The sequence below is a fragment of the Castor canadensis genome, chromosome 11, assembly GCF_047511655.1.
Source record: "Castor canadensis chromosome 11, mCasCan1.hap1v2, whole genome shotgun sequence".
In the NCBI taxonomy this organism is placed as follows: domain Eukaryota; kingdom Metazoa; phylum Chordata; class Mammalia; order Rodentia; family Castoridae; genus Castor; species Castor canadensis.
The window spans coordinates 41,157,391-41,170,762 of NC_133396.1; the positions used below are offsets into that span (position 1 = coordinate 41,157,391).

Consider the following 13,372-nt stretch of genomic DNA (forward strand, 5'->3'; position numbering starts at 1 on the left):
TAGTAGGTTTTGACCACCTTTCTAGTACAGGATTTGACAAGTTTTGTCTAAATCTGAAAAAGCCAAATCTGCTTACCATAAATGAGGTACTTGCAACATAAGGAAAAAAGACTCAAGCATTTAAACTTAACAGAGGACTGTGACAGGCCCAGCTTCCCTGGCATCATTCTCTGGAGGAATTTGTGTTTAATTTCCTAAAGTACAAGGTTCATTTTCAGTGAGAACATTGACTAAGTCATAAATTTTCTTTTTTCCTAGCACTGGGGTTTGAACTAAGGGCTTCATGATTGCTGGGCAAGCACTACTGCTTGAGCCATTCCACCAGCCCTATAAATTTTTTTTCTTTTTGGCAGTACTAGGTTTGAACTCAGGGCCTCACACTTACTAAGCAGGCACTCTACCACTTGAGCTACTCCACCAGCCCAAATATTTTCTCCTTGATGGTGCCCTTGATCCCTCTCAGGATGGTGGATGTTTGGAAGTTGGATGTGGAGATATTATTTATTTAGTGCAGTGAGATGGACTGGAGTTGGAAACTTACTGAAGAGTTTTACTGAGTGGCTTTCATCAAGCTGTTAAAATCAAGGGTTGAAAGCCCTTGTCAATCAACATTATAAACTTAGCCCTTTAATCAGTTGATTATAATTGTTTTCATTGACCTGAATAATATTCATAACAAGCACTTGTGATGCAGTCAATTATACTGACTCTGAGACAATTTTTTGATACTGCTCAAGGTCCCTATTTTGTGTAGTAGGTTTTTATTTCACCATTAAAATGTCAAGTGGTTCATAGATAACAGTATGATTTTTAGGGTATGTGGCCCAGGAGTATGGTCCTATGGACTCAGTGGCCCTGAAGATGCATCTGTTTTAAAGCACACTTATTGATTAATGTTCACCACAGTCACACTAAATCCTTAAGAAAATAAGAGAATAATTTTGTACTATTTAATAAAGCTGGAAAATACTTCCAAAATACTGTTTTTTTACATACTCATCCAGTATGTTAAAATAAAAAATTTGTCAAAAGTGATATTTGTTTATAAAGGGATGAACACTTAGTTATCCCAAACTACACACTTTTTCCATGATGCATTTACAAAACTAAGATTTCTCTATTGGGCCTGGGGTGTAACTCAGTGGTAGAGTGTGTGCTCAGCATGCCTAAATCTTTGGGTTCAATCCCCAGCACTTAGAGAAAAATTTTCTCTGTGCTGTGGTCACTATTACTGCCTAATAAACTACCACAAACCTACAAACATAATCATTTTATTATGATCAGGGGTCCTTATGTCAGAAAGTCAGAAAGGGCAAAGCAGATGGCTTGTCTCTGCTCCTCAGTGTTTAAGGGCTCATCTGAGGCTGGGGATAGCTCAAGGTCAGGGGACCAGAGTCATTAGGAAACACTCCCTCCAATGGCAGATTAACAGGCCAGGAAGGCAGGAAGTTTCTTGCAATTAGAGTGCTTTCTTAGACCAGAGGAATACAAATTCAAGACCAGCCTGGGATACATATTGAGAACCTGTCTCAAAAAAAAAAGAAGCATTCCCCTACCAAGATGCCCTGAAAAGTCTTATCCCTTATAGATAACAGGTTCAGGGCTGAAGTCTAGGATCTCATCTTATTCTGTCCAGGTGCCATTCCTCAATTAGTTCAATCTCAAGACCTGTAAACTAAACTAGCAGGCTATCCCATGGACAAGGATGTACCCACAATGGGACACCCCTGTTTAAAGAGGACAAGTGAGGAAGGCACATCACAATTGCTGGCCATCTGTATTTGCAACTAGCCTTCTTAGCGTGCCTCCTTCCCACAGAAGCTTGGTGGTCCAGGATCCTCTGCATGTTGTAGTATCTCTGTTCCTTTCAGTCCAGTCTGAACTCTTTGGTCTACCTCTTTGAAGGCTTGATGGATTCACTGTGCATCAATTTACAATCTATTCCATAGAATAAAAAACATACCCACACAGCTCTGCAAAACATTCTGTCCTATACCATGGGTTCCTTGTAAGCTGCTGTAGACAAGGCCCTCAAGACTCTTTGGAGCCCTGTTGTCCATGGAGAGAATTCAGAAGGCGGGCACTGAAGATCTTTAGAGAGCCTTTCATCAGTCTGGAAGATTCTTTGAAGCAATGCTTTAGATCTTTCTGAGGTTGTAACACTCTGGGTTTGATCTATTGCCCTGAAACCATTTCTTAATTTGAGAATCATTTGCCATCTGGAGAAGCTGGGAATAAGAAACAGCTTTATTTTCAAGCCCAGCAATTGTGGGCTTCTTTATATTTCCTCTAAATTTTGCATGAAAGACAAACGATTCTTTATTAGGATCATCTCTTTCCTCACATTTTTTTCCATAGACAGCAAGAAGCCAGATGGCACTTCCATTATTCTGTCTAGAAACTTCCTTATCTAGATCATCACACTTTTTAGGTCCATTTTCTATTCTCTACCTTCCATCAACAACAGTGCTGTCAAATTTTCTGCCCCGTCATAAACCAGCATGCCCTTTCCTCCAGCTTGAAATCCTGTTTTCCTTACTTCCTTTTGGTCTTCACTGACTGCCTCCTGGAAATCTGTCAGATTCCCCTGGGGGTTTCTTCAAGGCTCTTCCAGCTTCTACTGCTTGCCAAAGACAGCACCAACTGTTAGGACTGTCACAGTGGCCCCTACTCTTCATTCCACATTTTTGTTCTAGTTACTATTACTGTGAAACAAACCACCTCAGACTGAATGAAGTTAAACAACTACCATTTCCTCATAGTCATAGATTCTGTGGCCAAGATTTGGGGAAGGGCACAGTGGGGCTAGATTACCTCTACTCCACAGTGTCTTGGGCCTCAGCTGGGAAGACACTATGGCTACTACTCAGCCACTGAGGCTGAGTGGCTCAGTGCTTTGACTCAGTTTGCCCTCCTCTGAAATTCACAATGGAGTTTAATCCCCATTGTGAGTTGGAGTGGTTGGAACTCTCAAACACTCGCTTGTCTGGCATCAGAGCTGAGAGAGCTGGAACCAAGACTGCTGACTGGATTGTCTGCACATGTCCTCTCTAAGAGGCTTGTCTTCCTCACAGCGTGGTTCCTAAGGACAGTCAGCCTGCTTACATGGTGGCTCAGAGCACAAGCACTTTGCTGCTTTTAAATGGTGGTTGCAAAAAAATAAACTCTCATTCGTCCTAAACATTGTATTATTTTCATGATAAGCCAGCATACTTAAGATTTCCTATCTAGTTAAGACAAGGTACAAAGAAGGAGCAAGGTGCGGTGGGGGAGAGATTGAGAGAGACCAATGGATGGCGAACAGAGAGACACAGTGAGAAATAGTCCCCGGCATCCTGCAACCATCTTCCAAGTTTCTGTATGGAAAAACAATGTTCTCCACGAAGAAGCAGTCAAAAATTTTTGTTAATTAAGATCAAAAGAACATAAATATTATAACTCTACAGTCAAACCAAAGAACCAAATTAGAGAATAGTAAATCAAAAAATCCAGTGTATGTATCACAATAGGATGATGAAGGGAAATCAGATAGTGTACAGTAGACTTTGTGGATTATGACCATGGCCCCTGATCTAAAGGCATGATTTTGCAGTGATAAAACACTGGACTTGGTGGTAGTTCTTGTCTTACAAAGTGAGACTGAATCAGATCCAACAACTATGGGGTCATGCCTCAAAATAACTTTTTTAATGGTTGAAAACTGGGAAGTTGCAAACCAAGAATTGTCTGTGCATTAAAAGAAATGAAATGACATTAGTCTAACTATGAGAAAAATAAGTAAGTAACCAAAATGGTTTAAATTCCAAGCTACCTATTTTAAGCAGTTCTGCTTCTTGTTGTTACTGTTGTTTTTGTGGTTTTGTTGTTTTGTGAATCCAACCCAGGACTTCACACATGCTGGGCAACTGGTCTATCACGGAGCTGCATCCCCCAGTCTTCAAGTAGTTTTGAATAAACCTGTATTCTATTATTATAAGAATTGAAATAGTTCCTTTAAGGTTATCATCATAGGGTTTGCACAGTATGTCACTTTTAAAGATTTGCTATTTTCTTTGTAAAATTCTCATAATCCTATAAGCATAAAATGGGCAGGGAGAAAATTCAGTATAAGTTTATTATTACTACAATGGACCCCTCAATTTCTAGGTCTAAGTAATGATCTAATTTTTGTAGCTTGCAAGAGTTTTTGTCTTGTTTTGTTTCTTAGGTGTACAGTATGACTTATTGTTGAGCATGATTAAGGTGATTAACAAGGGACAACAGAGTGGGAAGCCCTCACAAATGCAGGGGCCTGACATTTGTCCAAGGGACCATGATTAGTATATTTCATCCCATAGCCATCAGGCTTGAGTGGCTTCTCAGCTACCATGTCTTTAAATTCATCTATATTAAACATGGTAAAGCCCACTTTCTTGAGATATAAAGCTGGTGGCCAGGAAACTTGAACTTGGCCCTGCATAGGACATCAGTCACATGCTTCTTGTTCTGCAGCTTAGTGCAGATGGACATAATTAGCTGGCAGTGTGAACCCTGGCCATTGTGCCTTGGGGCTTCCCAAAGGCCTCCACATACCTTCTGGGGCCTAGATTAGGGACAGCATGAAATCAGAGTCATGAACATCCATTGTAAAACTGTCTCCAAGGTCCCTTAGAGCAACCCACACAAGCAACAGGTTGCATGCACTGCTTACTGGGTCCTCATGAGTAAAGGGACCTGGTCAGCTTAATTGGCTGAAGATTGTTTTTGTTTAGTTCAGTTTTGTTTTGGCAGTGTTGGGAATTGAACTTCAGAGTCTCACACTTGCTAGGCAAGCACTATAACACTTGAGCCATGCTTCCAGTCCTTGTGCTTTTAGTTTGTTTTTTCAGATAGGGTCTTGTGCTTTTGCCCAGGCCAGCCTTGGACCATGATTGTCCTACCTTTGCCTTCCAAGTAGCTGGATTACAGGCATTTTACAACTTTTGCCTGGGCTGACCTCAAGCCTCAACCTTCCTATCTCTGCTTCTCAAGTAGCTGGGATTTCAGGCACGTATCAACACACCCAGCCCTTTCAAGAGTGTTTAAGTCAATTTGACTTATAGAGATAGAACTAATATCGAAAAGAACAGCAAGAGGAAGTGCTCTGGTATGATGGAAATATTCAAATCTTGATTTGGGTGTTAGAAATCATTTGTATACTTGAAAATCTATGAATTTTATTAAATGTACCTCACCACTTAAAATATGTTGCTGTTTTTTTTTGTTTTGTTTTTGCCAGCATTACATTTTGAACTCAGAGTTTTGTGTGCCAGCGAGGGGCCACTTAAGCCATGTCTTCAGCCCAAAATATGGGACTTACCATATGCAAATTATACCTGTTTTTAAAAATCGAGGCTGGTGGCATGGAGAATCTGTTCTCTCCTCTGCCCACAATACTTTGCTGCCAAAGATTACCAGGTGGTTAGAAAACATAAGACCAATACAGTGAGGAAGTAGTAATAAATACATTTGAGTATTTAACAGCTTATTATAGAGAAGGGTATTGTTTTCTATACCATGAGATATTGTAAAATAAAAACAATACACAAATAAAACTTCATATTTGCCTTAAAAAATGAAAGTCGTAGAGACTGACCTCAAGAAAATAAATCTATCTGGACAAGCATGCAGAGAACATGAAAATGTAACCTGCCAACAAGCTGAGTTATACTGAAGTTTCTTCCTAGTAAACTATGCTTTCATTTGTAAAATACCTTCTCTTGGTCATGCTTAGTTACCCAGCTGATTCAGTTTGTTAATTATTGGATTTTTACATCTGAACTGTGTGTGTGTGTGTGTGTGTGTGTGTGTGTGTGTGTGTGTGTGTGAGAGAGAGAGAGAGAGAGAGAGAGAGAGAGAGAGAGAAGGGTCCAAAAGCGTACCAGAGCACAAGAACAAGCAAGCATTTGTACTTCATCGTTTTGCTACCAGAATTAAATAAAATGAATCAGGATGGTTTCCATATTTTTCTATGTTCTTGAATATTTTAAGTAGTATAAGAATTACCTAAGTACCTGGGCCTTGAAAGTTTGCCTGTAACATCACCTGTGCCCAGTTATATTTAGGAAAGTATTTTTCTGACAACAGAAAACATAGTTATGAATCAATTCTGATTATTTTTCTTTGAGTCAACTTTAGTGACTTGTGGGTTTTTTCTTTTATTTTTACAAAATCATGCATTTCACAAACTTTTTAATGTATTTATGTGAAATTACAAATGGCTTTTTATGATTGCTAAAGTAAACATTTTTGTAAATCCCTTTTGCAGTCCTAACATTAGACATTTGTGAATTGCCTTGTTTTTTCTTTGATGAGACTCTGCTGAGGGCTTGTTTTGTTTATTGGCCTTTTCCATGAACGAGGCTTTAATTTATCATATATGTTTTTCTTACTCATCAGCTTCTCCTTTTATTTTAATTAATTTTTTATTTTGCTTACACTTCTTTTCTCTTCTTCATTTAACTAACTCACTTCTTTCTTACTTAGTAATTAAATTATTTTGAAGCTCAGAATATAGTTCAGTGGTAGAGTATTTGCCCAGCATCCACAAGGTCCTGGGTTTGATCCTAGCATCACCAAAAAAAGAGTATTTTAGTCCATGTATTTTCTTCTGAATTTAGTTTTGGCTGTAAATAAAAGTTTGACTTTTAAAATCTGTTTCTCATTCATTTTTTATGTCTCTAATTCAACTGTAATTTCTTTAATCTAGAAGTTGCTTAGGGAGGTGGGTTGAGTTTTGTTTAAATTGATGATAAACTTGTTTTCTTGTTAACTTTTTCTTATAACTTTATAGTTTTAGTACACTGTGGTTATAGAATATGGCTAGTGAATTTCCTACTTGTAATTGGGAGAAAAGTGTTCCTTTGTGGCCTAATATATAATAAAGGTGTATAAATGTTTACGAGGCCATAATAAATGTGGGCAAAATTCCATTTAACTCCATAGATCTTAATTATTCAACCTCTTTCTGGCCTCATTTGCTTTTTATCTGCTTGAACTGTCAAAGACTGAGTTACCACTAAAATGATTCAGTCTGTCTCTTTTGTACTGTAACAGTCCTTGCTTTATATGTTTCAGTACTGTGGCATTCAATAAAGACTAATACTTTATAAGGTTATATTCTTGTCAACATGAAACAAAAAAGTTTTGTGTGTTTTGCCTTGGATTTTACATTGTTTATTATTATTCCCATCATTTCTTTCTGGTATATTTTTGTATTTTTTTAATGGGATTTCACTATGTTGCTCAGGCTGAACTCAAATTCCTGCACTCACTCAATCCTCCTGCCTCAGCCTCCCAAGCAGCTAGGGCTACAGATGTGCACCACCACATCCAGCCACCCTTTTATTTTTTATCTTTATATATATATATTTTTTAGAACCATCTTTTATAAATAGAGTATAGCTGATTTGTTTGTTTCTTTGAGAGAGACTCAAACGGGCTTCAGACTAACAATCTTCCTGCCTCAGTCTCTGGAGTGCTGGAATTATAGACGTGTACCACGACACCAGTCTAAATTTTTTTTTTACCTAATCTATGGGTCTTTCTCATCCAATAAAGGAATTGTGTTCTATTCACATCTCATAGAAACTAACAATTTTTCTTAAATTTAATCATGCTATTTAAATAATGCTATTTCTCGCGCTCCTGTGCTGTTTCCTTTATTCTAGTTGTTGCATCAGTCAAGTTGTATTTTTTCTCTTTTTCCTAATGATTCTTTTTAATTTTAATATTGGTTCTGTTAAATATCTAAATTGATCTTTCTTTGTTAATACCAAGAATAAAATGTTTTTACTTATCTCCTTCTGTAAATAACAAAATTAATGTTTCCTTCTTCTCTTCTTACATCCTTCCTTACAATTTCAAATAGAAGATTGGGTATGGTGGCACACATCTGTAATCCTGTCTATTCAGGAGATTGAGGCTGGAGAATTGAGAGTTCCAGACCAGCCTGAACTACATAGTGAGACACTGTCTTGAGAAGAAAAAAAAAAAAAGAAACTAAAAGTAGAACTACCGCCAGGCACTGGTGACTCACGGCTGTGATCCTAGCTACTCAGGAGGCAGAGATCAGGAGGATCAAGGTTTGAAGCCAGCCCCAGGCAAATAGTTCACAAGACCCTGTCTCGGAAAAAACCTATCATTAAAAAAAAGGCTGGCAGAGTGGCTCAAGTGGTAAGAGTGTCTACCTAGCGAGCTGGAGGCCCTGAGTTCAAACTCCAGTGCTGCCAAATAAATAAATAAATACAAATATATATATATATATATATATATATATATATATATGATACCATATGATCCTGGTATACCACTCTTAGGCATATATCTGAAGGAATGTAAGTCAACATCAGTAGAGATTCCTGCACACCCATATAGCATTACTATTCACAATAGCCAAGCTATGGAATCAGCCTAGGTGCCAACAACCAATGATTGGATAAAGAAAGTGTGTGTGTGTGTGTGTGTGTGTGTATTATCCAGCCATAAAGAATGATAAAATAATGTTGTTTCCAGAACTGGAGATCATCATATTCAGTGAGATAACCCAAGCTCAGAAAGATAAATACCACGTTTTCTCTCATGTGGAATTTAGCCATTGTAATAATGTGACATGACTATAAAAGGGGGACTGTTTGGGAGGGGAATGAGGGGCAGGGATAGGGAGAAAGAAGAGTGTGGCAGGAAGGAGGTGAATATGATCAAAGTGCATTTCTATATAGTGAAAACAGCATAATGAAACCCACTAAAAACTGTTAAAAAGGAGGGGGAAGGAGGGACAGGGGCTACAAAAGAGTAATATAGATGATGTAAATTTGATCAAAGTACATTATATGCATATATATAAATACCACAATGAAACCCCTTTATACAATTAGTTTATGCTAATAAAAATTTTTTTAAGTCTGGCATCAGTGGCTCATCCCTGTAATCCTAGCTACTTGGGAGACTGAAATCAAGCAGATTATGGTTCAAGGCCAGCCTGGGCAAATAGTTCATGAGACCTTATCTCTAAAATAGCCAGAGCAAAATGGGCTGGAGGTATAGCTCAAGCTGTAGAGTACCTGCTTTGCAACCATTGAGGCCTGAGTTCAAACCCAAGTCTCACCAAAAATAAATTAACTAATTTTTAAAGAAAAAAAAGTCAGGTGCTGGTGGCTCATGCCTGTAATCCTAGCTACTTGGAAAGCTAAGACCAGGAAAACTGCAGTTTGAGCCAACCTGGGCAAAAAGTTTGCAAGACCTCATCTCAACCAAAAGCTGAGCACAGTGGCTCATGCCTGTCATCCCGAACTATGTGAATGACTGAGATCAAGAGGATCATGATCCCAGGTCAGACCAGGAAAAAGTTTGCAAAACCCCCATCTCAATGGAAAAATGCTGAGTGCTATGGCTCATTCCTGTCATTCCAGCTATTGTGGAAAGCATAAAATACAAGTGTGCCCTGTTCCTCTCTGCCCTGACTCCTCAGACTCATCCAGTTATATAAGGCTTAGGGCCTTCTTCCTGAGGAGAGGCAGGGAGAATTGAGATGAGTGCAGTCAGAGACTTTGTGCTCTACACAATTCTTCAAGGGCAAAGAAGGAGAAGGTTTAGATGGATCCTAATATAGCATAGCATAGTCCATAAACTGTGAGAAATAAGGAATTGACTAAAGGGCAGGGCAACCTCTTCCTTTTTGTTCAGAAAATCCCTCCTGTGTATTGTGGCTACCCCTTCCCTAAATAAGGTATTTCTACACAGTGCCTTGCATCTGCACAGCAATATCAAGTTTCTAAATCATATCTTCAGTCATAAAGTTTTGTGAAGACACCCCATAGAGGGGAGAAAGAGAAGTCCACACCCTGGGCTGGGTGGTGGGAGAGCCCTCTGGAAAGAAATCCTGCTCCTGTCCCCAGCTTCACAGTTTATGCTCCCGGGATATGTTGATAGTGCTATTATAATTATTATTTTGTTAGGTTTTAATCAAGCTTTCCCATGAAGTGCTGCATAAATTCAATTTTGGATTTCACAAATAAAGTAATCAAATGAGAGCAAAGCATCAGAGGCATAAAATGTTTTTTAAAATGAAAATTATATTTTTAATTTAATCTTAAAGTCATCTGGATGCAATATATCTAAGTGACAGAGAAATTGCTGTATTGTCTTACCAATGGCCTCGGAAAGCCCAAGATCAATAGAGTGTTAAATGATTTCCAGTTACCTAAGTATTTCCCCTTCTGTGCATTAAGCACTGACCTTGACATTCATTAAAAACCTAAGAGCTCATCTTCTATGAAAATCTATTCATAGGAATACTTATGCTGTTTATGTTCATTTACGCATGATATTTGAAACAGCCTGGTATGATAGAGCTGGGAGTACAACTCAGTGGTAAGAGTGCTTGCTTAGCATGCATGAGACTCTGAGTTCAATCCCCAGTACCATGCTAAAAAAAAAAAAAAAGCATGTGGAATGATGGAAAGAACATGGGTCTGAGTCAACCCACAGCCTGATTTCTAGTTTCCAGGTCCACAAATCATCTAACCCAGAGCTGCTGTAATTTCTTTACAATATAAAATGTGGACATAGTATTCTTCTGTGGTGTGGTATTTATCTCTTCCACAAAGCCAACTAGATTATAAATTCCCCTAGAACAAGCTTTCTGTCTTCAATAGCTTCACTAGGTTCATCCCCACCCCAGGTGCTAGAAGTGTGCACTGACCAGTGGGTACCTCATCCACACTGATTGCCTCCCCAACTGATGACACCTGTCAGGAGGTAGCACTTGGGTGTTTTCTGCAATTGAAAAACAAACCCAGGATGAGAAACCACTCCAGCTTCTGCTTTGTCGACCAAAGTATAATACCTTGGGATTCAAACACCAGAGAGCTGTATTTTTATTGGTATATAGTAAATAAAATTGGCTTTTGGAGATAATGGTGGTCTACAGGTCTTTGTCTGAACGTATGCATAGATTTGTAATAACCACCACCACAAACAGAATATAGACTAGCTCCATTATTCTAGAACTGTGAGAAAAATGGCCTGGCTGCTTTCACTCAACATAATGCCTTCGAGAGTTACACATGTTGTGCATACCAATAATTTGTGTCATTAGTTTGGTCCCTTCTGTTGCATAATAGCACTCCATTTACAGATGTATTACAGTTTATCCATTCACCTATTGATGGATATTCAGCTTGCTTCCATTTGGGGGCAGTCATAAATAGAGAAGCTTTAAACAGCCATGTGTAAGTTTTTATATAAATATAAGCTTGGGAGTTTTGTTTTTCTTGAGACAGTGTCTCCACATGTATCAGGCTGTCCTGGAATTTGCTATGTAACTCAAACTGGCTTGAGATCTTTCCTCAGCCTCCCAAGTGTTGGGATTATAGGCATATACCACCATGCCTGACTTTGAACTTCAGTTTTTATTTCCCTAGGATAAATACCTAATGATGAGATTGCTGGGTCATGGTAATCCTACATTTAACTTTTTGAATTAACTGCCATACTGTTTGCACCATGGCTGTGCCATTTTACATTCCCACCAAGAATGTATGAGTTCTAGTTGTTCGGCACCATTTGATATTATCATTTTGTCATGGTAGTGATCTCTTTTGTTATGTTTTCATTTTGGCAATCCTGACAGGTTTATGATGGTCTCTCATTGTAGTTTTAATTTGCATTTCCTAGATTGCTAGTGATGTTCAACCTTTTCCTGTGCTTACTTGCCACCTCTATGCCTTTGGTGAAAGTAATTTCAAATTTATGTTTTCTTCTAAAAGCTTTATGTTTTACGTTTTATATTTAGATCCATGATCCATTTCAAATTAATTTTAAGGGGTGTGGCTTAAATAGATATTTATTTCTGTTGATGGTTGTACAAATGCTCCCAAGTTGTCCAAAACAGCTTTTCTCCACTGAATTGCCTTTGCACCTTTGTGGAAAATCCATCGGTCACATTTGTGTGGGTAAATTTCTGTTCTCTGGTTTTATTCCTCTACCAATTACATTTTCTTGATTACTGTAGCTATAGTTTGAGATTAAAATGAGCTACTGTACGTCCTCCAATCTTACTCTTTTTCAAAATTGTTATAGCTAATCTCATTCCTTTGTCTTTTTATATACATTTTAGAATCAGCTTACTGATATCTACCCAAAAATCTGGTTGTGATTATATATAAATTTGAGGAAAATTGGCATCTCAAGAACATTAACTTTTCTAATCTATAAACATATTTTTTCTCCATTTATTTAGGTTTTTCCTTCATTAGCATTTTAATTTGAATTCATCAGTATTTTACAGTTTTCAATATATAGCTCCTGTACAAATTTTGTTAGATTATCTCTAAGTATTTTTGTTTTTGAAGTCATTGTAGATGGTTTTATTTTTAAATTTCTATTCTATTTCCCATTGTTCCTTATAAATATATAGAAATATTTTTCTATATTGATTTTGTATCCCCTGACCTTACTAAACTCTTTTATTAGTTCTAAGAGCAACTTTGTAGATTTCATGGGATTCTCTCTATATATCGATGAACATATAATCTGAAAATAGGAGCATTTGTTTCTTTTCAGTCTGTATGGTCTTTAATTTCTTGAGCCTGACTTATTGCACTGCTGGGCTCCCAGTATGGTTGCTGACAGCAGCAATGACAGAGGAAATCCTTGAATTGTTTCCAGTCTCAGGAGAAAACTTTCAGTCTTTCTCCACTAAGTATGATGTTAACGATGGCACTTTTATAAATGTCATTTGTTAGCCTAAGTTTTCTAATCCTGGTTTGCTGAAAAAAAAAATTTTACCATAGATGGAGGATGAATTTTGTTAAGTCTTCTTTCTGTATCAACTGATGATCATGAAGCTTTTCTTTTTTATTCTGTTGTTACCTTGATTGATTTTTGGATACTGGACTAGCTTCAGATAAACAACACATGGTCACTATGTATTATTGTTTTTTAAATGTTGTTAGATTCAGACTCCTAATATTTTTACATCCAAATTGATGAAGGATATCAGTTTGTAGTTTTCTTGTACTATCTATATCTATTTTTGGTATGAAAATGATGGCTATTAAAATGAGTTAGAGCAGCCTGTTCAACAAAACTGCTGGGAAAACTGGTTAGCAGTCTGCAAAAAACTGAAACTAGATCCATGTATATCACCCTATACCAAGATTAACTCAAAATGGATCAAGGATCTTAATATCAGACCACAAACTCTTAAGTTGATACAGGAAAGAGTAGGAAATACTCTGGAGTTAGTAGGTATAGGTAAGAACTTTCTCAATGAAACCCCAGCAGCACAGCAACTAAGAGACAGCATAGATAAATGGGACCACATAAAGCTAAAAAGCTTCTGTTCATCAAA

At 37.7% G+C, this 13,372-nt stretch overlaps 1 protein-coding gene and 1 pseudogene across 4 annotated transcripts in view; one reads left to right on the forward strand and one right to left on the reverse strand.

The window, feature by feature from the left end:
• Window positions 1–13,372, forward strand: part of Myo1d (myosin ID) — a 343,577-nt gene that overhangs the window by 249,780 nt on the left and 80,425 nt on the right. The window lies entirely within an intron of this gene.
• LOC141414412 (small nucleolar RNA SNORA70) lies at window positions 4,630–4,736 on the reverse strand (annotated as a pseudogene).